This window comes from Adiantum capillus-veneris, chromosome 19, assembly GCF_014529385.1.
Source record: "Adiantum capillus-veneris isolate H3 chromosome 19, ASM1452938v2, whole genome shotgun sequence".
Taxonomy (NCBI): Eukaryota; Viridiplantae; Streptophyta; class Polypodiopsida; order Polypodiales; family Pteridaceae; genus Adiantum; species Adiantum capillus-veneris.
In genome coordinates this window covers 85,920,329-85,945,636 of record NC_140949.1, presented here as the reverse complement: position 1 = coordinate 85,945,636, position 25,308 = coordinate 85,920,329, and the positions used below count along the sequence as shown (strand labels likewise).

At 40.2% G+C, this 25,308-nt stretch overlaps 1 pseudogene; it reads right to left on the bottom strand.

Annotated features, from left to right (window-relative positions):
- Positions 1-3,065: 3,065 nt before the first annotated feature.
- LOC147434401 (uncharacterized) lies at positions 3,066-3,689 on the bottom strand (annotated as a pseudogene).
- Between the last annotated feature and the right edge of the window lie 21,619 nt (positions 3,690-25,308).

The window sequence follows — 25,308 nt, the reverse complement described above, 5'->3', positions numbered from 1 at the left end:
TTAAAGTCATTTAGGTGTTCTGCAACTGAACCATTCTCTACCATCTTTAGATTGAACAAGCGCTTCATGAGAAATACATTATCGGATGCCGATGGTTTCTCCTAGAAGTCATCAAGTAACTTCATCAAGTCCTCCATGGTCTTCATCTCCAAAACATTGAAGGCCACCGTTGACGCCAACCTTGATCGGATTGTTCCCAGTGCCTTTTGATCAAGACCAATCCATGCTTCACCTGCCATCATTGCAGGCTCCTTTGCAAGACCGCCTAGTGGCAAATAGAGGTCCTTCTGGTAGAGATAATCTTCAATTTGCATCTTCCAATGTTGGTAGTTTTTGCCGTTAAACTTCTTGATCTTGAGCTTCCCTTACTCCACCATAACTCCCACTCAATTCAAGGAATCCTTTCCTTGAGATAATTTAGCTACGAGCAAACCTTGCTCTGATACCAATTGCTAGGAATTATGACGTAGCTAAGTAGATAATTGAGTAGATTACTTAACGGCGGACAGAGATAATTTTCACACACAAGAGATTATAGAGTAGAGAGAGAGAGAGAGAGAGAGAGAGAGAGAGTACACATGATATACGTGGTTCACCCATGTGGGCTACGTCCACGGGAAAGCAGCCACTCAATGGCTTTAGTACTTCAAAACAAGAAGTAGGTTACAAAGCGATTATACCTCACACCCACCTTGTTGCATCAACTTCATACTATGAAATGTGTGTAGAAATGGCCTCCTTTTATAGGCCAAAAGGGCTGCCCTCTCTCATGAGAGGCATCCATGTGTAACTGCCCTTGTGCAGATAAGTCCAAATCGGACCCTCCAATCCGCCCATGTGTGGCCGCCCTTGAGAGCACAAGTCTGCTCGATATTGGGTGTGAAAATTTTGTTTTCCGGCGAGTGATTTTATTTTCTAGCGAGTGATTTTTCTTCACGCACGATGGCTTATCCTCATAATGGGGGCCTTACAAATGTGCGTTTTACCCAAAAAATTACAAGGGTTAAATCAGGCTCCATACTTAACATAGCTAACCCTAGGCGGCTTCACACAATGGACTCTTAGTAACATAACCATAAGCCGCTAACACTAGTTGGCTACTCCTAAGCACATTAAAACGGTCAAAACAACATGCCTCTAAGATGTTTAGAGCGGATAATTACTCTAAGTAGCTTTACACGGTCATCTTTAAGTGGCCGAACCAAAATCACCTAGCCCTTAGTGGCTATCTTTAAGCATATTGAGAAGCCATTCATTTAAACGACCAGCTCCTAACTAGAAACCAAACTATAAAACTACTCATCCTAAATGGCTAGCCCAAATTGGACTAAAATAGAAAAATCAACATGGCTCTAAGCCGGTTTAGAGAATCAACTATAAGTGTATTTACATTGTGCGCGTCTGTTGCAAGTGTCAAAGCAAGGGACTTGTCGTACACTGCGTGTGAGCCACAAACGGCTACAAGCACACAATCAAACTAATCTAGCAAGTTCAAGAGAGCAAGGGTGTGTCACTCACAACCCTACGCTCTTCCTCATGGAGGATTCCTCGTCATGAAGAAGAGGGAGCTACCACCGTGCCGCGCTCAACCTCCTCGCCACTGCCGTGCTCTCACAATGCTCGATCACTCTCTCTCTCTCTCTTTCTCTCTCTCTCTCCCTCTCTCTCTCTCTCTCTCTCTCTCGCATATACACACATACAAGGAGATGAAGAAGAAGATGGAGATGGTGCATGAGCACTTTTCAATTGCACAAATGAGAGAATGAGTAATTTTTAGGTCTAGGTGACTTTTATATGAGCTCACCCATTCTCACTTGGGCACCCATGCTTAGCCAACTAGCCCTTGAATGTTCCACTTAGAGTGCACCTCGCATTGGCGATTACTCTTACCCCTTTCCTATTGGACCGACAAGCCCGGCCCATGACTACTAGAAGTGGATGCATGTGGTTAACATGTCCCCCTTCTTGATGTAGATTCTGTCCTTGGAAGCTCGTTCATTGAGGTGGAAGAGTACTTGAGATGAATGTCCTTAGCCTTCTTCAGTCACTTCGAAATCAAACAAAGTTGGCACAGTAATTACATTCTTATATACAATCAAAAAGCATATGCAAATGTAGGCAGACAAATTGATCGGTAACAAAATATTAAATTATTTCTCAGAAATAAACATTAAATTGTAATATAATCAAATGCATAAACAATTGTAAAGGTCAAAAACTAAACAAGTCTAGAGTCGCTAATTTAACGATTGAAAGGCACTAGAGATCAACTATTAATACCATGGGCAAGATTCTCAATTTTCTCTGGTCAATTATGTTGTTTAATCGCGAGAGCCAAGTATTTCATGTCCGAGGGCTGACTAGAGGCTATACCAAGAAGACCTTATAGTTAAGCTACAATAAAAGGAATTGCTCATGAAATCATCGCCTGACTTATTTCCTTTTCTTTGACCCCCAAAGTATTTTCATATTGATTCAATTTTAATGTGTGTTCTTATTTTGTATGCCTTGGGTTTTTTGCTTTTGAAAGAAAAGCACCCACACTGGGAACTTCTAGGGCTCTAGTACAATAGGCGCTACATGTAAGTGAAGTAAATAATCAAGCTGAGATTTCTCTTCCCGCTTAAGATTTTACATTGTGACACTTGTAATTTTTTTTTCATTTTCATCATTTTAATTTTGTAACTTTGGGGGGTCATATAACATTGTTACCCTCCCCACGCTCATCACATTAGTAAACTCTCTTTATAATACTTAATCTAAAGGTCAATAGGGACTAGACCCACTAGAAAGCCCTAGTACATTGCACACATTGCTGCCTAAATCGGATTAAGAACCTAAGTAACCATTGATTATTAGGAAGGCATTCCCCTTGGTATTAAGAGAAGATCTCTAACACCTAGCTTGGTCAAACTAGCTTAGTTAGACTGCTTGATATTTAAAACCTAGACAAGTGATTATGACAAAAAATTACATTGAATATTATGCTACCAACCACAATTAAAGCAGACAAACATGGATGCAAAAAAGATAAGGAGCAATGCTAATGGACAAGAAACACCTATTTATGTTGATGATCGTACTTCATTTGAAGAGTGAACGAGAGAAAGATTCCATGAAGATCCAAATCCTAACAACAGCACCACGTTTTTGTACACACTAGGAAACACAAAGAATATCTCTAGAAGGCACATCAGTGGGAAGAGGTACCAACCCTTATTGAACATAATTAAACAACATAAGGAACCTCAACCTAATTATATGCACCTCCCTAGAGAGTCAAGTGAATAGGATATTGTAGATATTGGGGGGGAGCCCTAAGGCAAACCCCTATCCTCGTCGTCATGAAAAACAAAGTCATCATCCATGAAACCATATGTGCCATCCGTGTAATCATGTAAATCGTCTTCATCATTAGAGGCACCATGTTTACTAAGAGGCCTATAGTCATCTTGGTCAAGAGGGTAGTCTTGTGCAATCGGGGTGACATCCTCTATCAAGTATGGATCAATTGTGGTCAAGAGACGTATCAACCAATCTAATTACTCAAAATTCCTCTCACATGCTAGCGTATCTACCAAATCCCATTCACATGCAAGCATCGGGTAGATTATGTGAAACACTTGTGCAAAGTAAAGAGGGTACCTCTCACCCAAGGCAGAAGTGGATGACTCTAGCATACTATCCATATCCGTACACACAGATAGATGCTCGTTAGAGTGCAAATATTACAAGGGTCGTGTCGAAAGGTTGTGTCCTTGTGCATAATGTGTTTCTATGATTTTGTGTTATGTATAGAACTCGTAGGGTTCCAGATTTTTGTTTGCTGGCTCTCGTTCTTTTACTTTCTTATTTTTGTTTCTTGTGAGTGCAAGGATTTATATATACATTCCCAAAGATTGGGAGATTGAGAGGTCAGGGAGGAAGGTTGAGAGGGAAGCAAGTGAATGATGGATGTGAGCAACCACTCCCCCCTTCTTTGGGTAGATCATACCTTTTGGAATGATTCCGTCACCTTTTGAAACCAATTGTTCCAAGTTGTTATGAATGAAGGCTTTAACCAATATTTATCGACTACCCTATGCGTTTCATCTAGTTTCAAGGGTAAGTACTCTCCCATGATTTTATTTGCAACGTTGTTGTAGGTGGTGAACTCACAAAGGGAGGTGCAAACTCTTCCTTATTTGTATGGATATGTAAAATGGTAGGTGGAGGTTGTGTGTAATCTTCTATTTTGGTATAAGAAATACATGAAGAGCAAGAAGCTTCATTTGACTTCCATGTTCCTGAGCTAGGTGGAACAAATCGTTCTTTCTGCGGTACCCAAACTAGCTTTGTAGCGGGTATGTAGCATTCTGTGATTTTTTTCTTTCCGCAATTGTCAATTTGTTTTGGAGCTATAGGATTGTGCTCACATGGGTCAGGTGATAGGTAAGAGCACAATTTACGTTTTGGCACCCAGATTTGATCATTTCCTTCATAATAGCCTTGGGCTTCCAATAGTTTTTTGGGAATCCAACGCAACGTTTCTTTAGATTTCTCTCACAAGGCTCCTATCTTTGAGCACTAGCTATGGTCGCTAAAGAAGCTTAAGGGACCCACTTGTATGTTTTCATTTTTATATTCGGATGGGTCTTGTGTATCTCAAGCTTTATTTCAAATACAGCCAGTTGAAGCTTTGGAGAGTTGGGCTATGGGGACATATGGTTCAACCTCTTGGACATTCAATGTTTTGGGTTTTATTTCCTTAAGAGGCAATATCTCAGGGACTATGGCTTGAGTGGTAGGGCTAAGAGTTGGTTTTTGAATTGTGACACCCTTCGTCCTCCAATCAATAGTATGTTTTGTGGCTATCATCCACGTGCGTCCTAGGTTTATATTATCCTCCATAGTTCCACCAAGCATGACCAAAAATTCTTGAGCTACAGTCCCATTGTCATAAAACTGACAGAAGTGTCCAGATTCCAAACATCGTAGTTTTTTTCTTGTTGACACCCTTGACTTGGATAATACTCTCAAATAGATTTGGCTTCCCTAACTGACACCTACGCACTCCATACATAAGGAATTTATCACCAGCATTGATATCCTTGTTCTTTAGATGACGGTCAAACCATTTCTTCCTCTTAAATTTCTCCACAAGTGCATTTTGCACAGCCAATTGCCTTTCTTCATCTAACCTCTCAAGCATATATAAGCGCTCAACTAAAGGGTTACCATCCCAACCTTCTTGGGAAGCTACACAGAGACTAGGAATTACAAACTCCCATGGCATAACTGCTTCTTGGCCATATACCATTTTAAATGGTGTACAATAAATAGCCACTTTGTAAGAAGTACGGTAAGCCCAAAGGGCTGAAGTCGGCTTCAAATCCCAATCCGTGCGATGAGTTCCACTGTTTTGGTCAAGATAAAGATTAAGGTCTTGTTGGTAATCTCAGCTTGGCCATTTTCTTGCGGATAATAAGGTGTGGACTTATGGTGAGCTATCATGAAGTTGGTAGTGAGTTCTTTTATCACTTCACTTATAAAATGAGTGCCATTGTCACTCACAATCTCAAAGGGACAACCAAATCTTGTAATAATATTCTCAAAGAGAAACTTGGTAGTTGACCTTGCATCAGCCTTACGTGTGGCCCTGGCTTACGCCCACTTTGTCACATAGTCAGTGGCAACGATAATATATCAAGATTGAGGGCTACAAGCTGCCGGACTAATTGGGCCTACAAAGTCCAAACCCCATTTTTCAAATGGTTGAGTCACTTTAAAAGGATGTAAGAGCATCTTATCCTTTCGTTGTGTGATCTTATAACATTGACATTCATCACATCCTTTTGCAAAAAATGATGCATCCTGGAATAAGGTAGGCCATCAATAGCCTGATTGCAACACCTTTCTAGTTTTTAGTTCCCCTGAGAAATGTGCTTCGACTATGCCCATGTGAGCTTCTTGCAGTATATATATATACTCAGCCTCACGGGCAGAACGTCTAAGAATATCATCCTTCCCTAGCCTATAGAGAGTTCTTAGAATGAGAGAATAAGGTTCACATTCTTTTAACAATTTTCAAGATATGTCCTTACAAAGCTCTTTGGGTGGAAAACCATTAACTAGAAAGTTCAAAATCTTCTCACTCGATTCAGGCATGGTCTCGACTAGAAATACGGAAGTATCGGGTAATTCATCATCAACTCTAGCAAGGGCTTCACCATTAGGTATGCGAGACAAATGATCCTCTATGACATATCTTTTACCTGGTCTCACAACAACACTAAAATCAAACTTAAGGAGAATTAACAACCATCGTGTAATTCTTCCCATGGAACAAGGTTTATTTACTAGATACAACAAGGCTTGATGATCCACACATAAAACAAACTTGTTGGCAAGAAGTTAGTAGTGGAATTTCTTTACTGCATAAATCATAGCTATTCCTTCTTGCTCTATAGTTGTGTAGCTTCTCTCGGCATCATTTAATTGATGACTTGCAAAGCTAATGGGGTAGTCCAAATTATGTTCTCTTGGTTGAGCTAGAACACACCCAATAGCAAAGTTTGATGCATCAATATGCACATGGAAAATTACATTCCAATCGGGCACTCGTAGAATAGCAGCGCTAGTCAATAAAAAGTTTCTACAATGGACGAGTTATCTCCGCAAAGTTTAAAATAAACCATCGTAATAACCAACATGGCCCATGGACCTTTGAACTCCTTTATAGTTTGTAGGTGGTGGAAATTCAGCAATGGCTTTATTTTTTCGCTCATCTATGGAAATCCCGTTTTTGGACACTATGTTTATCCCAAAATTGGCATTTGAAAGGGTTTAAGGAGATGCGATACAATCTACACTTCTCAAACATTTTTTGTAAGCATGATAGATGTTCTTCCCAAGAGGAGTAAACAAAAAGGTCATCTAAGAAAGCTTCACAGAACTTCCTCAAATATTCTCTAAAAGTAGTGTATATTAATCTTTGAAAGGTATCACGGGCATTGGTTAAGCCAAAAGCCATAACATGAAATGCGAACACTCCAAATTTGGTTATAAAGGTTGTTTAAGCTTAGTCCTCTAGCGCAATTGTGATCCGATTGTAGCCAGAGTACCCATCTAAAAAGCTATAAGCTTCCTTCCCTACAACTCTTTCAAGCACATGTTTTGAATATGGCAAGGGGTAATGGTCCCTCCTAGTGGCGGCATTGACCTTCTTGAGATCCACTCACACTCTCAGTTTCCCATTCTTTTTTGGTACAATCACTATTGGAGACTCCCATTCTGAGTGCTCAATAGGGTATATGAATCCACATTTCACAAGCTTTTCAATATCTTCTTGAAAGATCTTTGCATATTTAGGACTCATTGGGTAGGGTCATTTGTTGAAGTGGTTTAGCCATGCTATTCATGGGGATTATGTGTTGCAACACGGAAGGTGGAACACCTTTCATATCATGATATGTCAAGCAAATATATCCCTGAATTCCTTGAGAAGTTCTTTAAGTAGACACTCCTCAGTCTCTGTCAGATCTTGGGCAATGAAAATAGGTTTGTACTCTTCTCCTGGGTCTTCTAACTCTATTTCCTTAACAATTGTTGGACCGTCCTAAACTCCATTTCTTCCATCGATAGGTTTTCTTTGAGCCTTTGTATACACAACCTTACGTTCCTCTTGTGATGTAGGATTTGAAATGTTTAGGTGCAAGGTGTAAGTCTGTGGGGTCTTGTTGTTTTGTGGACTGTGATTTCACTTTCGATTCCTTTTTTTGTTGAGATAACTCTCAATTTTCTTGTCTCCTTACGGTATGGCTCAACTTTGCTTCTTTGTAGCCTCTAGTTGTGCAATGTCAATGGGTTGTGGACTACACCACATAACGCTTTGAAGGTATTCACCCCAGTTATCAACCAACCTCCAATGAGCATCACATGCCCCTATATAATTAAGCCATTCTGCGGTAGATTTATTTTCATTTATTCTAGCACACGCATTTGCTCAATATTGTCGCCTCTTATATCTCTTACTGTTCTTGTCTAATTTTTTATTACGAGCGATCTCTAGTGAAGATCCACTAGATGAATTCCTACTTGTGTCTTTTGCTCCCTTGGATAGATCATTAGGAGAAAGTTGGACTCACTTTTGGGCCTTTTAGTTCTAGAGAGAAAGTGGCACTCAACCAATGAGGAAGAGGCTTATGTTACATTGAGAATCGCCATTTTGGAGCCAAGCTCTTTAGAAAAAAGAGAAAAAATATTATTTTTGTCAAATTACACAATTTCATGCTTTCAAAGCATAAATGCCATAAGTTGTACTAACTCTGTATCGACGAATTTCAAAACTTTCATTGAAGACTCTAGTATCTATGTTACTGCCCAAATATTACTTTGAATAGCTCTACTTCCCTCTCAAAACTTTCTTCCCTTTTTCATATTTGCGCTAACTTTTTTGTGTATTCTAGTGCACACCATGACTACTTCTCGAAGGCCTAGCACTACCATTGACTCTGTTAGCATTTTTAATGGCTATACTCCAGATGATCAAGCATGGATACATCTCGAATGACTATCGGAAGTTGGGTACTATTGCAAACTAGAACTTCAAGTTTTCCACGACATCGACCCAATTGTAAGTTATTTTGAGCATCTCACTTAGTGCATGATTATATTTGAAGGTTAAATGATGGATATCATCTTTGGTATTTTTCAGATATTTATCCATCAAATAGGACGGATTGGCAACCAGCTGAGAGCATAGTTGGGATTTTTGATGCTTGCCATGCATTTATTGGTGAGAAAATGTATCAAGAAAGACAACACAAGGAGCTTTCAGATAATGGAATATTATTTTATGATATGTCATATTTGAAACCAAGAACTTTCCTTTGGTTGGGTTCGTGTAACTCCTTTGCCACTTCCATCCTTTGACAGCAAGGATTGGTCTTTGCCAGTTTCACAAACTAGTGAAAGCTTTAGGAATAGGTTGTTTCAGGATATACAAAAATCCCTCAAGTATTCAATTGTCACAAAAATAGTTCGACTCACACTATTTATGCATCTTAAAGTGTTTGTAGATTTCTTCTTTGGTGAGAAAATAAGAACTACCGCAACAATGTTCATTTGCAAGTCCGAGAGCCATTTGGACTTTTTAGATGATAATTGGGATAGGAAATAGTCACATGGAAAAATCTTTGTTTTGCAAAAGAAGTCCATAATTTGCAAGTTTATTATAAGCTCTCAAAATTTCATAGTGTCGTTTTACTATTTTAGATATCATCTTCTGAGTGGGAAGCTTATTCCACTCGACCAAGATACAGAGTCTAGCCATGAGAACAAACCTTTATCAATGGAGCTCTACTTTTGAGAAAGCCTACTTACTGTGATGGAGACAATGTCAAGCACAACTCTTACACAGCTCATGGTAGATCTTACATGTGAAGAACTTCCACTTTTGCCGGAATTGTATGCATTCAGTCTCAACAATAGAAACATGCTTACTAAATGGATGAATTTTGATTGTCTTTAATACATTGAGACATAGAATCTAGCTCTTTATTCTTCTTATATTCCAAGACACAAGGAGAAAACAACATTGTGCAAGGAGTCCCTCTCAAATACACTTCACTTAATTGCTTCCACCAAAAGCTAGGTGACATACATTGTGCATGCAATGAGCTTTGATGTCATGCAAACCATGATGTACTCTTAAAAATGACTGATATAGAGACATTTTGTGCTTCTCAAACAATGTTAAAAAATGTACACTTTTCATTCTATCAAAATTTTACAAATTGTGTTGTCTCTATCAAGATGTATACAAAGAGAGGTAGTTATTGCTCCCTTCCCTTGCTACTGCTCCCCTGTCCTCCCCCCCGGTTGGTGCCACTGGTCCCATGTCCTCTCCCCCTGTTGTTGCCACTACTCCCTTGCCCTCTTTCCCGGTTGCTTCTTCTTCTCCCTCGGGGACGCTGGTCTCGGGCATCATTTCACGTCGTTTGAAATCATGGGCCTCTTCCATGGCTTCCCATGCATCTTGAACCTGTGAAGATTCCCTCTATTCTTTCTCTTGTCACTGACATGTATGCCATTCCTGTACTTTTGTGGAGTCCGCATAATAATGATTGATTGCTACTTGCATATTTGGAACCTCGTCTTGAGTCTACTGGTAGCACTGCGTCATTTCGTCAATGCGAGCCTATTCGAACTCCTCAACTCTCGTTCTTTCCTCTCTTCGATGTCTATTTACAAATATTATAATATGCTTGATGGCCATTATAGAAAAATGTTGCAAATCATTGGGGGTATAATTATGTAATTGAAGTTCCTATAGAAGCATGATAATTTAATAAAGTAAGTAAAGATGTTGCTTCTTTTAATACAAACATTGCAGCAAACAAACAATGAAACAACACGATTACTTACGTTTGGTACATCCAAAATTTGACCGAGGAGCAACAAGGCATGCAAACATGTTTGCTAGCCACATCTATAGTCATCAACCTGCGTGGGCACGATGACCCATTCATACCGGATGGTAGTCCCTAGGTCATGTTCTAACAAAACATGCTCTACACATCATACAAATTTTTTCGCGGCACTACATACGTAACCACTTGAGTCAGTAACACATTACAAAGAGATACTACTTCCAAATGTATCCAGATGTGCCTTACGTTTTTACATGCCCATGAAACAACCTGCTTTGCCCAGATTTTTCATAGTAGACAATCTTATCTTCAAGATCAAATAACAACAGACTCCAATGATCACTACACCAAAATCATCAAGGATGAGGAGAAAGAAGATCCTAAATCTAACGTGGTTTTTACAAGGCGAGAAGAAACTCATGATTGATTGTATGTAGTGACCGAAAAACACGCTAGATCAAAATTGACTCTACTAAACCAATCCAGCAGCAGCAGAGCGAAAAAGGAAACTCCGTTTTTCTGAAGCATAGCGGATCTACTATGTATATGTTTTATGAACATCAACGGGCAGAAGCGAGATAGCGTGCCTAACATGAATCAATGGAAAATATTAGACTTTTCAACACGCTGTCACTGTCACAAACACATGGGTCAATACCAAGCAATTGGGGAGCCTGTTGAATTACATAAGCCACTGACTCACTTGGTATTGACCCATGTATGAACGGTAGTGAGCCATCTAATGAACCAAGCTTGACTCATAAAGAGCTTGAGACGTACCATATAGCAATGTTGACGAGCGTTGCAAAGGCATGGGTCAATACCGAGCAAGTTGTGTACCTATCGAATTCCATAAACCACTGACTCACTTGGTATTGACCCATGTCTTAGAGGTAGTGAGTCATCTAATGAACCAAGCGTGACTCTAAATAAAATCTTGAGATGCAACACATAGCAATGTTGACGACTGCCGCAAATACATGGGTCAATACTGAGCGAGTGGTCCAACTATCCAATTGCATAAGCCACTAACTCGCCTGGTATTGACCCATGTCTTAGCAAAAGTGAGCCATTTAATGAACCAAGTGTGACTTATAAAGATCTTGAGAAGTACCACATAGAAATGTTGACGACCGCATCCATTGCGTTGAAGTTGGAGAAAATGCGCATGCACAGGAAGTCTTTTTGATCAAGGTTGAAATTGAAGGACTCCTCTGACCTTCCACGCGCCAGTAGCTATGCATGTAGAGGTGCTCAGCTGATCAGAACTTGCAATTCCTCTTTGTTTTCTTTGTTGGTTTGCTCTAAAATACTCCAGTCCTCTGGTAAAGGCTCCTCTTTGAATGGCCCTCGTGAAGTAGAGGCTTCCCCTTGCCTTTCTTGAGCTTTATCCATCTCCTCCCTAGCAAGATCATTCTCCTCCCTGGAGGGCTCATTTATCTCCGTGGCTAGCTCATTCTCCTCCTTGGAAGGCATATTTTCCTCCCTTACTGGCACAGGCTCCTCCCTAACTGGCTCATTCTCGCCCATAAATGGCTCCGGATCCTCCATGCCTTACTCATTTGGCTTTCTAGCTGGTTCCTCCCTTACAGGCTCGCGCTCCTCCATAAATGTCTTTGTTTCTTCAATGACTGCCTCAGGGTCCACCTTGGCCTGCTCATGCCCCTCTGCGGCTGGCTCAGCCTGCCCATCTGTGTCGTTTTTCTCTACCCGTGATCGTGTCCTTCTACTGTTTTGAGCCCTAGAAGACTCTCTCTGTGGTGCACAAGTATGGAGAGGGGGAATGTTAAGAATATCCATGGTTCTACTATCCAGGATGGATACTGGATGAAGCAGCCCATTGTAGTGAAAGTGTAGCCTCCGAAGAGTGTGAAAATCTTGTGGCATGATAGTATCATGGTGTGCATGGGCAGCCAAGATAGATCCATCACTAAAGAATTCAATGAGGTAGTCTTCTGCAATTTCTTGCACGCAGAGAAGTGCATTGCTGGCCCATCGCATGCCCACTCTCCAATGCTTGGAAATCTCGCGCACTACTCACTAGAAAGGAAGACGTGGAATAGCCGGGTGCATGTGTTGTTCGATCCTTTGCAACTCTTGCAGGTAACCTCTATGTGCCTCGTATCGGCGTCTTCTTGCTTGAGCATGCAAAGAGTCATATGTTGCCCTTCTCGGACATGCCTTTGCACGAGGCATCTCTACAAATAGCATAACAAAAAATGACACGTCATTATTAGCGAGTGTCATTTGTTGCACAACAGACTTAAGCTTTCTAAGGTTAGCACAAAGCAAAGAAGTGCACCAAATATGGTTGTATTGCCTCTACTCGCTTGGTACTGACCTCAAAAAAGTATAATAGCATACCTCTTTTGTGTGTTTTGAAATTTGTGTCGTGGTGCTTTTGGTTTGCTTGCAAACGCAATCCTAGGTCTGGTGCTTTCATGAGCTTCTGTACAAACATCATTAATAAAGATTTGAGCCATATTCTGTGATCAAATATCCCTTGCGTAGAAGGTGCTCCAAGTAAAAATGTTCAGTACCAAGCGAACAGGTGCAACGAAAAGAGTTTGCCTTCCCTTATTCGCTTGGTGTTGACCTCACAAAATACAAATGCACAAAAGTGTAGTAGCATACCTCTTCACTGTGTGTAGAGATACGTTTTTAATTATTTGATAGAGTGCATGAAGTGTACAGACGTGAACTCCTCAGAGGAATATCAAGCACAGGCCTAAAAGTTTTATCTTGAAGATGTCTGTTGGGAGCTCTATTCCATTGTACACTCTCAAGAGATTGTGCATCAGCCATGCAATATAAGCATGGATTTTCCATAGTTGCATTGTGTGTTATGTTGTACATACACTTAAGAGTCTTTAAGTCACTGCCATGTGCCATTCCACTATATAGTCACCAAATTTTTCCACTAAAAGTACGACTCCGTTTCTTTGTTCGCTGATGATAGAAGGAATTTGGGTTTGACTAAAGACCCAATCAAGGATTTCAAAATCTTCCTTATCAACCTGCAATAAAAAATGAAAACAGAAAATCAACAACCAAATAATCAATATTTTTGTTATTATAGAGTGAACTAAGTATATATGAAATGATCCTAGAGTTAGAATGATTTTTTTGGATTGCACGCTGAAGTATCTTGGATCCTCTTTTGTTATTGATGGATCCAGAGCTCTGTTCATGAGGGTAATGGTGAATCTCTCCATCTTCTTGTTCTTCAAGACCTCACACTCATCGAGCTTCAAAACAAACTTGAGAAACCCACCGCACTCCTCTTTACTGATGTCAAAAAAGTAAACTGCATACCTTTGCAATGCTTCAAGATCAACGAGGAGGTTGTTGTGCTTGTTAAACTGTACCTCTCTACCACCCTTGCCGAAGAGTGTTGCTTCAATATGGAATGGTGACCCAAGTTTCTCAAACACCTCATTGTTTACGTGTCAGCGAGCAGTCTTTACATGTGATGGCTTTGGCAGCAATGATCCTCTCTATAGTTTATTTTGAGACTTTTTAGCTAATGCAACACATCGTTGTTTCTCGTTGGTCTAAGAAACAAGAGAACCATTTATAAAGAATAAATTTCCACTAGTAGATCGCATATATAAATGTGAGCTTGCCCAGTCTTCATCCATGTAACCCAAATGAGAAAGAGATTGCATAGAACCCGATGTCAACTATCGTCGATAGCCCAAACCAAAATCTGTAGTTTCTTTTAAGTATTTCAATACATGCTTTACTGTAGACCAACGCTTAAGACAAGGACATGCAAGATGTTGTCCAAGAAAATTAGCAACAAACAAAATATCAGGGTGCGTGTTCATGCCAACAAACTGAAGACATCCAATCAAGTTAGCATAAGGTTGATTTGTGATAAGTTGACCATCACTGTCAGAAGTGTTCATCGTAGAACTTACAAAACAACATTTGTTGGCCGAATGTGCTGATTTCATACCAAATTTTTGATTAGTATCTATAATAAACTTTGACTGTCAAAGGAACAGAATACCTTTTGTGCAGTTCCTATGAATCTGAATTCCAAGAGACGAGTGAATCTCTCCCAGATCCACCATATCAAATGCAGAAGAAAATAACTTTTTCACTTGCTGAAGAAATCCCAAATCGTTGAAAACAAGGATGGTATTATCCACATAAAGAGCAAGAATCAAAAAACTACTACCTTGATGCTTTATGTATAAGTTGGGGTCTAAAGAGTAAGAGGTGAATCCTTTAGAGGTGAGAAAAAGATCAAATTTTTGTATACCAGGCTCGTGAAGCTTGTTTGAGACCATATAGTGCCTTATGGAGTTGAGCAACAAGGTCTCTAGCCGGAATAACAAACCCTTCTTGCTATTCCATATAAATTTCCTCTTCCAAGTCACCATTAAGAAAAGCAGTTCGCACATCCATTTGATGAGCTTCCAAATCAAATCGAACAGCAAATTCCAATAAAACTCGAACACTTGTAATGCGAACAAATCGTGAAAAGGTCTCTTGATAATCAACACCAACAACTTGGGAGTAACCTTTTGCAACTAAACGTGCCTTGAACTTGTCAAAAGATCCATCTGATTTTACCTTTTTCTTATAAACCCACTTACACTTAATAGCTGTACGGCTAGGAGATAGTTCAATTAGTATCCATGTACATTTAGAGATAAGAGAATCGTACTTTGGTTTCATAGCCTCTTTCTATTTTAACCTTTTGTGGTGAAGAGATAGATTCATTATAAGTAATGGGATATTCAGAACTAGAGAAAGCATTATCAACAATATCATCATCATAAACATGACATGATCCATGTTCAAAATCAATAGGCAGATCAACAAAAATACCAATATCATCATTGTAAACATTCGGAATGGATGGTTATGAAGAGGAAAGATGCTCTATAGGAAGAGTTTCATCATCTAGGAGAAATGGAAAAGCCAGAAGCAATGATTTAGTATCATCACAATCATCCATGGACCATGAGCCTCCCATAAGATGTTCGTTAAAAGTAGCATCACGATTCACAATTACTTTCTTGGAGGAAGGGTCATAGAATTTGTAGCCTTTGGAAGTGTCAGAATATCCAATAAAAATAACTTTAAGACCAGGAGTATCAAGCTTTGTTTGTGTTTCTTTGGGAGCATGAATATAAACAAGACATCCAAAGGTCTGAAAATGAGATACAGAAGGAATGTCACATGTCCATGCTGTGATGGGTATCTTACCAGAGGGTGCAATAGTAGGAAGATGATTCTGAATAAATACTGCTGTCAAAGTAGCTCAGTCGAGAAAATCCGAGATAACCGAGAATGAATCAGCATATATCTTACAACATTGAGAATAGTGCAATTATTTTGTTCAGCAATACCATTCTCTTAACGTGAATATGGAATAGTGTGTTCATGATGGATTCCACTCTCAGCATAGTTTCTCACAAACTCTTGAGAAACATATTCGCCTCCATTGTCACTACGAAGTTCCATAGCCTTGTGGAATTTTTTGAAAACAGATAAGGCCTCAAATTTTTGTCTAAGTAGAAATATTATCGTATACCATGAGAAATCATCAATGAAGGTAATGAAGTATCGATATTGTGATCTCGAAGAAGGTAGAGGTCCACATATATCAGTATGAACAAGATCCACTATGTCATGAGAATGAGTTGTATATGAGAGAGGAAAGGGTTTACAATTATGTTTTCCAAGAGCACAAAACTCACAAATTCCCAGTTGGGGATGAGCTTTAAGATCTATGCCATGAACAAGATCACGACGCTGAAGATGAAGGAGTTTTGAAAAATCAGCATGAACAAATCGATGATGTTATACTTTGCAATCATGATCACCTAAAGCAGTGACAACATTTGCTACAACATCATTGAGAGAGAGTTCAAACAAATTACTTTTTCGACGAGCAGTTGCTATAGTTTGTCCATCTTTCTCAATGCGGTATTTTGTATCATCAAATCCAATAAGGAGACTAAGATCAACAAGTATAGCAACTAAAATAAGATTGCGTTGAAGATCTGGTACATGTAATAATCCTTGCAAAATTCGAGTAGAAAAAGATAAGGTACCAAGATATAAATCTCCAATACCCTTTACTTGACAAGTCGTATCATCAACAAGATTAACAACACGTTGAACTGGTAGTGGATGGTAGTTATGGAGCCACTTAGACTAATATGTCATATCTCTTGTAGCACCAGAATTGACAATAAAAAGTGATCCATCACGTACATGAAGTATTCTGTCTGGAGCAACTGAACATAGAACACAGCTTGTTTCTAGTACAATATTTTTTTGATGTTCAATAGCATATGCTCTATTACGATCTGTGTCAAATCGATGCTTATAGCACATATGAGTGGAATGATCAAATCGTCCACAATATTCAGAAGAAGAAGAAGAATCTCCAGATAAACGTGGTTGTTTAGTGGTAATATTGTGTTCTTCGTCATACTGACATGCCCAACAATCATCTTCAATACGTCCATTTCTGTTGTAGTAAGAACATTGCTTATTAGGGAATTTGAAACAAGAGAAAATATTACCGGGACGGCCACCTCTGCGGTTTCCTTGTTGGAATGGACGTCTTCGAGCATAAAAAGCACGCTCTATCTATTATGACTCATTCTCCTCTTGTGAAATCATAGCTGTATCCTGACCAGCATTACATCATTCTTGATGTTGAGAGTATTCAATTAAAGACATGCAGGCTTGGTTGAAATCGAGACCATCTTTATTAGAAAGAATGGTAACAATGTTATCATAAGAAGAGTCCTTCACCGTATCAAGGAGAAGTGTAATCAGTTATTTTTGTGGAACTGGATCATTGGCAGCAGCAAGTTGATTAATAATGGATTTGAAAGACTCAATATGTCCCATCATGGCAGTACCAACTTCATATTGTAACTTGTTAAGCAAACCTCTCAAATAAAGTACTTTTGTAACAAATTTCTTCTGAAAGTTTGCAATAAGGTACTTCCATACGTTGTGGGACGTAGGCAGTTCATACATATCAAGCAAAAGGGAATCAGTAAGAGAAGAAATAATATACCGATGAGCTGCTTTATCACGTCATTGCCAATCCATATACGCAACATGTCAATCTTCAAATACAGGTTCTTCAGTGTGATAAGCACGTTGTCATGATCCGCAAAATACACAATTTCCAAGGACAATATCTGAGAGTTCATCGTCTTCAAGAATTAGCAACATCTTTGCTTTCCAGCCTGGAAATCCTTGGCCTTGGGAAGGAGGAACAGAACGCTGGCCAGAAGAAAAACCGTTGATGAGAATAGTCATATCTGCACACCATATATGGTGAAGGCTGCAATTGAGGACGAGAGAAATATAGCGCCTGTGTTCCGTTAATGACAAACGCAAAAAGGATGCTCAATAAATGTCAAAATATGTGAGCGATATCCAAGGATTTCATTAACGTAATCATGATCGGGTGATTACGTAAATAACTCTAGTATTTACACAAAAAAATCATGTGATCACGTTAATTTTTAATGTGACTTTGATTTTGATATGCAAAAACCTATAGAGCCGGTTAGCCCTCCGGGCGTTTTCGTTTTCCCTGTGGGCCCCACTGGGCTTCTTCATTTTCTTGGCGGGCCCGCCGAGTATATGCAGTAGCCCGGCGGGCCCGTCGGCAAAATAAAAAAGCCCGGCGGGATTAATTATATATAGTAAATAGTGTGCTAACCCCGGCCTTTCAGCTAGGAAAATCCTTGGAAAGTGTATCCGAGTGCTGGGTATTGTCATCTTCTTGTGAATTGACCTAAGGTTACAGAGTCACAGGTCCTTTTTTGGGCCGAACGTGATTCTTAATTCGGTAACACTTCTAAAAAATTTTAATTCGTTTACCGACATAAAGGTACGAAACCAAAACAACTGAAAACTTGGAGAATCATGCTCATTGCGAAGAAGCCATTGGTCCAAATGAGGACTGTAATTGGTTTTAGAAGATGAGCATATGCAAATGACGAGTCGATAGTCAAGGGTCGGATGTCCTCTACTAGTGTACCGGGCATATAAAGATTCTTAAAGTCTTGCATTTGAGTTGATTTACAATATAAGAGCTATTATCCTTGATTGGGTTAAAATAGCTTTTATATATTGAATTGGTTGCATTGGTGGGCTACAATCCTTCACTGGGTACAAGTAGTCCCCAATTGGGTGATTATATTGAATATTTATTTGCATTAGTTCATGCATTGGTTTATACAAAGAGTGCATTATGTATTACGATAGATAATTAGTGCATAAAATGACCAATCATATATTTTATTGCTTTCGTTTTTTTTTTTTGGTAGCAAATGAAATTAGATGTGTCTTATTGTTTGCAAATCAAAGTGGACATATAAATAATCATTATAATAATAATTGCATAGAGAGATTCATAGCATTGTTATAGTTATTATGCCATGTATAAACTACATTGCAATGTGTATGGTTGCTCACAATATAGGTGATCGATATGTGGATTGACTAGCATGCATTGAAAATCTGATATTGTGCATCATGGTTACTTTCATATTGAATGGTTTTTAAATTATAATATATATTGAAAATAAAAGAAATGTTTTTAAAACTGAACATCTTGTTCTTTTCTCTTCAGTTTTAATTTAAAAGCAAAGGAGCAAAATGTGGGCATAGGTGGTACAAACAAGCCAAAGAATAAAAAAGCGCCTCCTGGCAAAGAGTGGGATTATGCTGAAAACATATGCGGCCGATATATGGAGTGGCAATGTAAATTTTGTCACACAACAAAATCTGGTGGTGCACCACATATTAGGGATCATTTTATGGATAGCGATAAAAACAGTTGTAAGAAATGTGAACATCTCAGGCACCTGCAGTTGCAAAGAGTTCGAGAGAAGATCTCGTCAAAAAGGGTGGCAAGAGACGACAGATATATAGCTTTGTGCCTTCAAGTCAAAAGTTCCCAGAGCCAAATATTAACTCTGTAGATCCTGTAGTGACGCTGTCATGAGTTTTTTGGAGCAAGGGATTGCGCATATGTACATACCCATGCATGGTGCATCAAATAAAGGATTGCCCATTTTCTAGAGCCAGGTGGTTACGTGGGGCCCACATGTGTACAGGTAGGACAGGGTGTACATAGTGCATCGATTTTCACTATTACCAGTACCAATGTGTTTTTTCTACAATAATGAGGATTTGGTAGCACGTAAAACTTCTCAAGGAAGCTATCCACGGGCCGATGACATGAGGTAAGCAGGTGCATCAAATGGCATCTAGTGGCGTCAGGAGGTCGAATGGGGTCAATATTTGCACGTGGATGAGTACGGACACAACGTGGGTGTTTTCTTGTGATAATTATGCAAAAAGGTCATCATGAGGACCATATTTTGAGGCCACTTCACGTGGTTGCGAGACGCATTATTGGAAAAAAGCCAAGTGCCAGGTGTGTGGATGATGCAAAAAGGTGACAACTATACATTGCGAGGTCAGTTTTTGGCCTGTTCGGGGTTTGTTTGAGGTCAAAAAAAAGGCCAAGGGTGCCCAAGTGATAAAGTTAAGTGTGGGAACTGAAAAAACAAAGAGAACCCCAGAAAAATAGTGGAGAAGAGAGGAGGAACAGCCGCAACTGTGTTTTTGGGGTTTTTGGAGCTTGTTTTGGCCGTAAACTACTCATTCGAGGTCGGATTTGAGCACTTTGACATTGTAGACTGGGGTTTTGGGCCGTTCCGAACAAGATGGTGCTGTCCATTTTTCTAAATTCCTCACTGTTTTTTTTCTTTTTTGGCTGTGTAAGTTTCTCCTATGAATGAAGCTTCTGCTCCAATTTGTGATTAAATCTGGTATCTTTTACCCATATTGTGTGAGCTATTTTCCCCATTGGTGTTGGCCCAAGATCAATTGTATCTAAACATTAGAAATTATCCTCTTTTGAGCTGAGGTTTTTGGGTGTGTTGTGTGTGTGTGTGTGTGTCTCTGTGTGGAGTAGGCAAGTGGATAGTCTCTCTCCTCTCACTCCATCGGTATATTCCCTGTCTCGGCCAAGTGGATTGTGTAAGCCGAGTGGTGCCCCATAGTGTGTGTGTGTGTGTGTGTGTGTATCATCCCAAGAGTATATGTTGGGTTGTTATAGAGGCGTTCTGTGTGTTTCCATCCCGCTCACATTCTTTTCGCGCCCCCACGGAGGATCTTCTTCGAGTACCTTCTGCTTCGAGCTTCAAGCTTCGAGCTTCAAGCTTCGAGCTTCAAGCTTCGAGATTCGGGATTACAGGTTGCAGATTATAGGTCACAGGTTACAGGGACAGGTATAGGTACAGGTGATTCACACAGGTACAGGTAGCTGGAGTACAGTGATATACTTGTAGTGGTGTCACTTGCAGTTGCCGTGGGTATGCATCACTTGGCGCCTGTTTGAGCACATTGTCTGCTGGATTGTACGTTACTTGTGGAAACTGTCATTGTACGCCTTTGTGGAGCCATACTTGGTTTTATTTGGCAGTCCCAACCATTTCTGAGACTTGGTCTGGAAGATAGTCATTTCTGAGACTTGATTATATGCGATTTGCATTAGCCTTCATGTGAGGGTCGATAGCGTGAGGTTTTATTGAGCTGGGAGATTCTCAAATGTGGAGATCCTTTCGGTGATACAGTTTATGCAAACATATACAGTCTATATTTTGGGTTCTTACTGCTCTACTTATGGGAAAACTCTGTCAAAATTTTTCCAAGTTATGATGGCTGGTCTTTTGGTCTTTTGAGCCATTGATGCTGTTGTGCTGCTGAAATTTTGGCAAAATCAGAGGATAAGACAGGTGTGCCTTCTTGGGAGCTGCATGGTTGACTTTAATGGATGATCAAAATGGCCCTCAATTCACTCCTTTTCATTTAACTCAAAGAATCCAGATAAATGTTCATGTGTCCAGGAAGATTTTTTTCCAGCAACGCATAGTCTTTATGTTCGGGCCAAGAAGATTAAGAGAGATCCTGGAATGTCCTTTGCTTGTTGTAATTCCGATGATTAACTATGAAAACTCATTTGATGTGCATGTGTTGGTCCTTATCTAAAACTGAGCTCCATTGAAGTTTCTGGGGATTGGGTAGTGAAAAGTTTTGGGTTCTTGCATGTGTGTTCGAAGGGGTTCTCAAAGCATCGTAATTTGGGTAGCCATGGCTTTCTCTTATCCAGAGTTTCATGGAAAAAGTGATGAATATGTGGAAGACTTTTTGGAAAAGATGGAGGTTGCCTGTATTAGCAACCAGATTCATGACCCGGCACAAATGTTACGTCTTCTCCAAATTTGTTTGAAGAGTCATGCACGAGTTTGGTCCAAAGCATTTGAAGAGGAGTTGCGTGTGGCTGATCCACCTTTAAGATTGAGTTGGGACAATCTAAAGCATGGGTTGAAAGCGGAGTTTGTGAAGATAGAAGATCCTGACAAAGTGTGGCAAGAAGTACAAGGTTTGGTGCAAAAGGAAGGTGAGACAGTAGATGCGTACATACGTAAGTTTTCATTTGCATGGGAGAGGATGTGCAAGGCCTTAGCACCACAGGTACCTCCACCTGACATGATGAACAAGGACAGGTTCTTGGCTGGTCTTTGGGAGAATATACGTTGGAGAGTGGAGCTAAATAAGCCTAGGACATATGAAGATGCACTAGAGGTAGCAAGGAACAAAGAGTGGAAGCTGAGGAAAATGAGCTAGTTAGGGGTGGAGTCTTTGCCCATGAGCTCTAAATTTCAGCCTATAGACTCTTTACAAGGTCGCATGCCAGGGGTTCATCATGAACCAGTGGTTTCTGTTACTCCTCAGGTTATGCTAGCAGTGGTTACTACAGCAGTGCAAGATGATGGGCTAAGGCAAGACATGAGGCAAGTGGTAGATTTAATGAAGAATCTCAACCTCAACATGCTAGATCAAGTGGGAAATAATCGAGGTCGAAGGAGGTTTGCAAATCAGCTAGAAGGTGAGGAAAGACCTAGGAATGGTGTTGGACAAAGCAATGGTAGATTCTGGAGGCAGATGCCCACATGTTATAATTGTGGAGAGTTGGGCCACATCAGCCCACAATGTGATAAGCCACCAAGGATGGGGGGAGACATGTATCCATTGCCAAGACAGGTGATAACTAGGTCAAATGATTATGGCATTGAAATTAAGGGAGAAGAAGGAACCAGTGGATTAACCCAAGAGGCAAAGGGAAAGACAAAAGTGTTAAGTGTAGTCACCTTGGAGAAGGCATCAAAGCTAGAGGATACATTAGTGATGCCTATTGGGAAGAGGACCACAGAGGAAAAGGAAGGAAGAAGTGCCCCAGGTCCTAGTAAGAAGAAAGGAAAGAGCCATGAAAGCGAGGATGTCAAGGCCAAGAGGAAAAGAAGGGCTTGTCGTAAGTTTCATGTTTCAGATTTCCCACTAGGGGATGGGCAATTAAGCTATGACTTGAAGGAGGATCTGACAAGCAGGAAGGCATATGTTACTTTTGGGAAGCTTATAGAGATGGTACCTAAGCTAAAGCAACAGTGGAAGAGGATGGTTAATCCAATGGAGAAAGAGCCAGAGAGAGGTTCAGTGAAGGTGTTGGCAATGGATGATCTACTAGACATTTGTCCAATAGTAGATGTGTAGCACAAAAGAAAAAATCTAGGACAAGGTTATGTGGATGTGGAGCCCAAATATGTTTCATAACACACTCATGTGTTGAGAAGATGGGTCTCACAGTGACTGGGGTGTCAGGCTTTCGGATCAGATTGGCAAACCATCAGAAAGCAAAATGTTTGGGTGTTGTAAAGAGCTTAGAAGTGGAGGCATATGATGCAAAGGCAATGGTTGATTTTCATGTGATTAGCCTCTATGGAAAGACAGGTTCCAAGAATCTATATAATATGGACACAAGGAAACGATTGAAGGAGCTTTATGAAGATGAGGATGAGTTTAGTGATGAAGACTACTCCACATTGTTTGATGAGGACATTCATAGCACTACCAACAGTGATGAGGATGCTGATGTTTCATTTCTTTTGATGTACAAAGGAATCCAGGATTTTGGTTTAGTTGCATTTGAAAATGAGGTTGAGGATGAAAGTGAAGGGCCTTATGAAGTGATTGAAGGGCTGATGCAAAGCAAGGTATCCTGGTGGAATGAGCATCTATTAGTGTTGCTGCTACTAAGCATAAATGCTCTAGCAGGCTAGGGGATGGGCAAATTATGTCAGGAGATTTCTAGAGCAAGGGATTGCGCATATGTACATACCCATGCATGGTGCATCAAATAAAGGATTTCCCATTTTCTAGAGCCAAGTGGTTACGTGGGGCCCGCATGTGTACAGGTAGGACATGGTGTACATAGTGCATCGATTTTCACTATTACCAGTACCAGTGTGTTTTTTCTACAATAATGAGGAGTTGGTACCGCGTAAAACTTCTCGAGGAAGCTATCCGCGGGCCGATGACATGAGTTAGGCAGGTGCGTCAGATGGCATCTAGTGGCGTCAAGAGGTCGAATGGGGTCAATATTTGCACGTGGATGAGTACGGACACAACGTGGGTGTTTTCTTGTGATAATTATGCAGAAAGTTCATCATGAGGACCATCTTTTGGGGCCACTTCATGTGGTTGCGAGACGCATTATTGAAAAAAAGCCGAGTGCCAGGTGTGTGGATGATGCAAAAAGGTGACAACTATGCCAAGTGTGTGGATGATGCAAAAAGGTATCAACTAAAAGGACAAGGGTGCCCAAGTGATAAAGTTAAGTGTGGGAACTGAAAAAACAGAGAGAAGACCAGAAAAAGAGTGGAGAAGAGAGGAGGAACAACCGAAACTATGTTTTTGAGGTTTTTGGAGCCTGTTTTGGCTCATCCGAGGTCGGATTTGAGCACTTTGACATTGTAGACTGGGGTTTTGGGCCGTTCCGAACGTGATGGTGCTATACATTTTGCTAAATTCCTCACTATTTTTTTGATTTTTTGGATGTGTAAGTTTCTCCTATGAATGAAGCTTCTGCTCCAATTTGTGATTGTATCTGGTATCTTTTACCCATATTGTGTGAGCTATTTGCCCCATTGGTGCTGGACCAAGCTCAGTTGTATCTAAAAATCATAAATTCTCCTCTTTTGAGCTGAGTTTTTTGGGTGTGGTGTGTGTGTGTGTGTCTTTGTGTGGAGTGGGCAAGTGGATAGTCTCTCTCCTCTCTCTCCATCGGTGTGTTCCCTGTCTCGGCCAGGTGGATTGTGTAAGCCGAGTGGTGCCCCATAGTGTGTGTGTGTGTGTGTGTGTGTGTGTGTGTGTGTGTGTGTGTGTGTGTGTGTGTGTGTGTGTGTGTGTGTGTGTGTGTGTGTGTGTATCATCCCAAGAGTGTGTGTCGGGTTGTAATAGAGGCGTTCTATGTGTTTCCATCCCGCTCACAACGTCAACTAACCTTGGAGAACAACCTGTGCAAGGAGAGGAAATTCCAGGCAGTGTTCCTTTTAAACGTCACAATGAAGGTGAACTTTGTCAAATGCGTCAAAAATCATTATGTCAAAGCTTTTGAGTGCAGTCTCTAGAAGAAGTACAAACAACACTCGCCAAAGCAATATTCTTTACTGGAAGTCCTTTGGTCATGGTAGACAGCAATCATTGGAAGGCTGCTTGGAAGAAAATCGGTGAGTTTGGTCCAGAATTTTCAGCTCCTTCTTATCACACGATAAGAAATATTTTCTTGGACAAATGTTACATCGAAGTCAAAGAGCGTGTTGGCAAAATAATACTTGGGAATATTTCGCTTTCAGGATGTACGATTGTGAGTGATGGCTGGTCAAATGTTCAGAGAAGACCGCTGATCAATGTAATGCTGGTTTGTCCAAGGGGAGAAACGTTTATAACGGTGATTGATAGTTTTGGTGCAATTAAAGTGGCAAATACA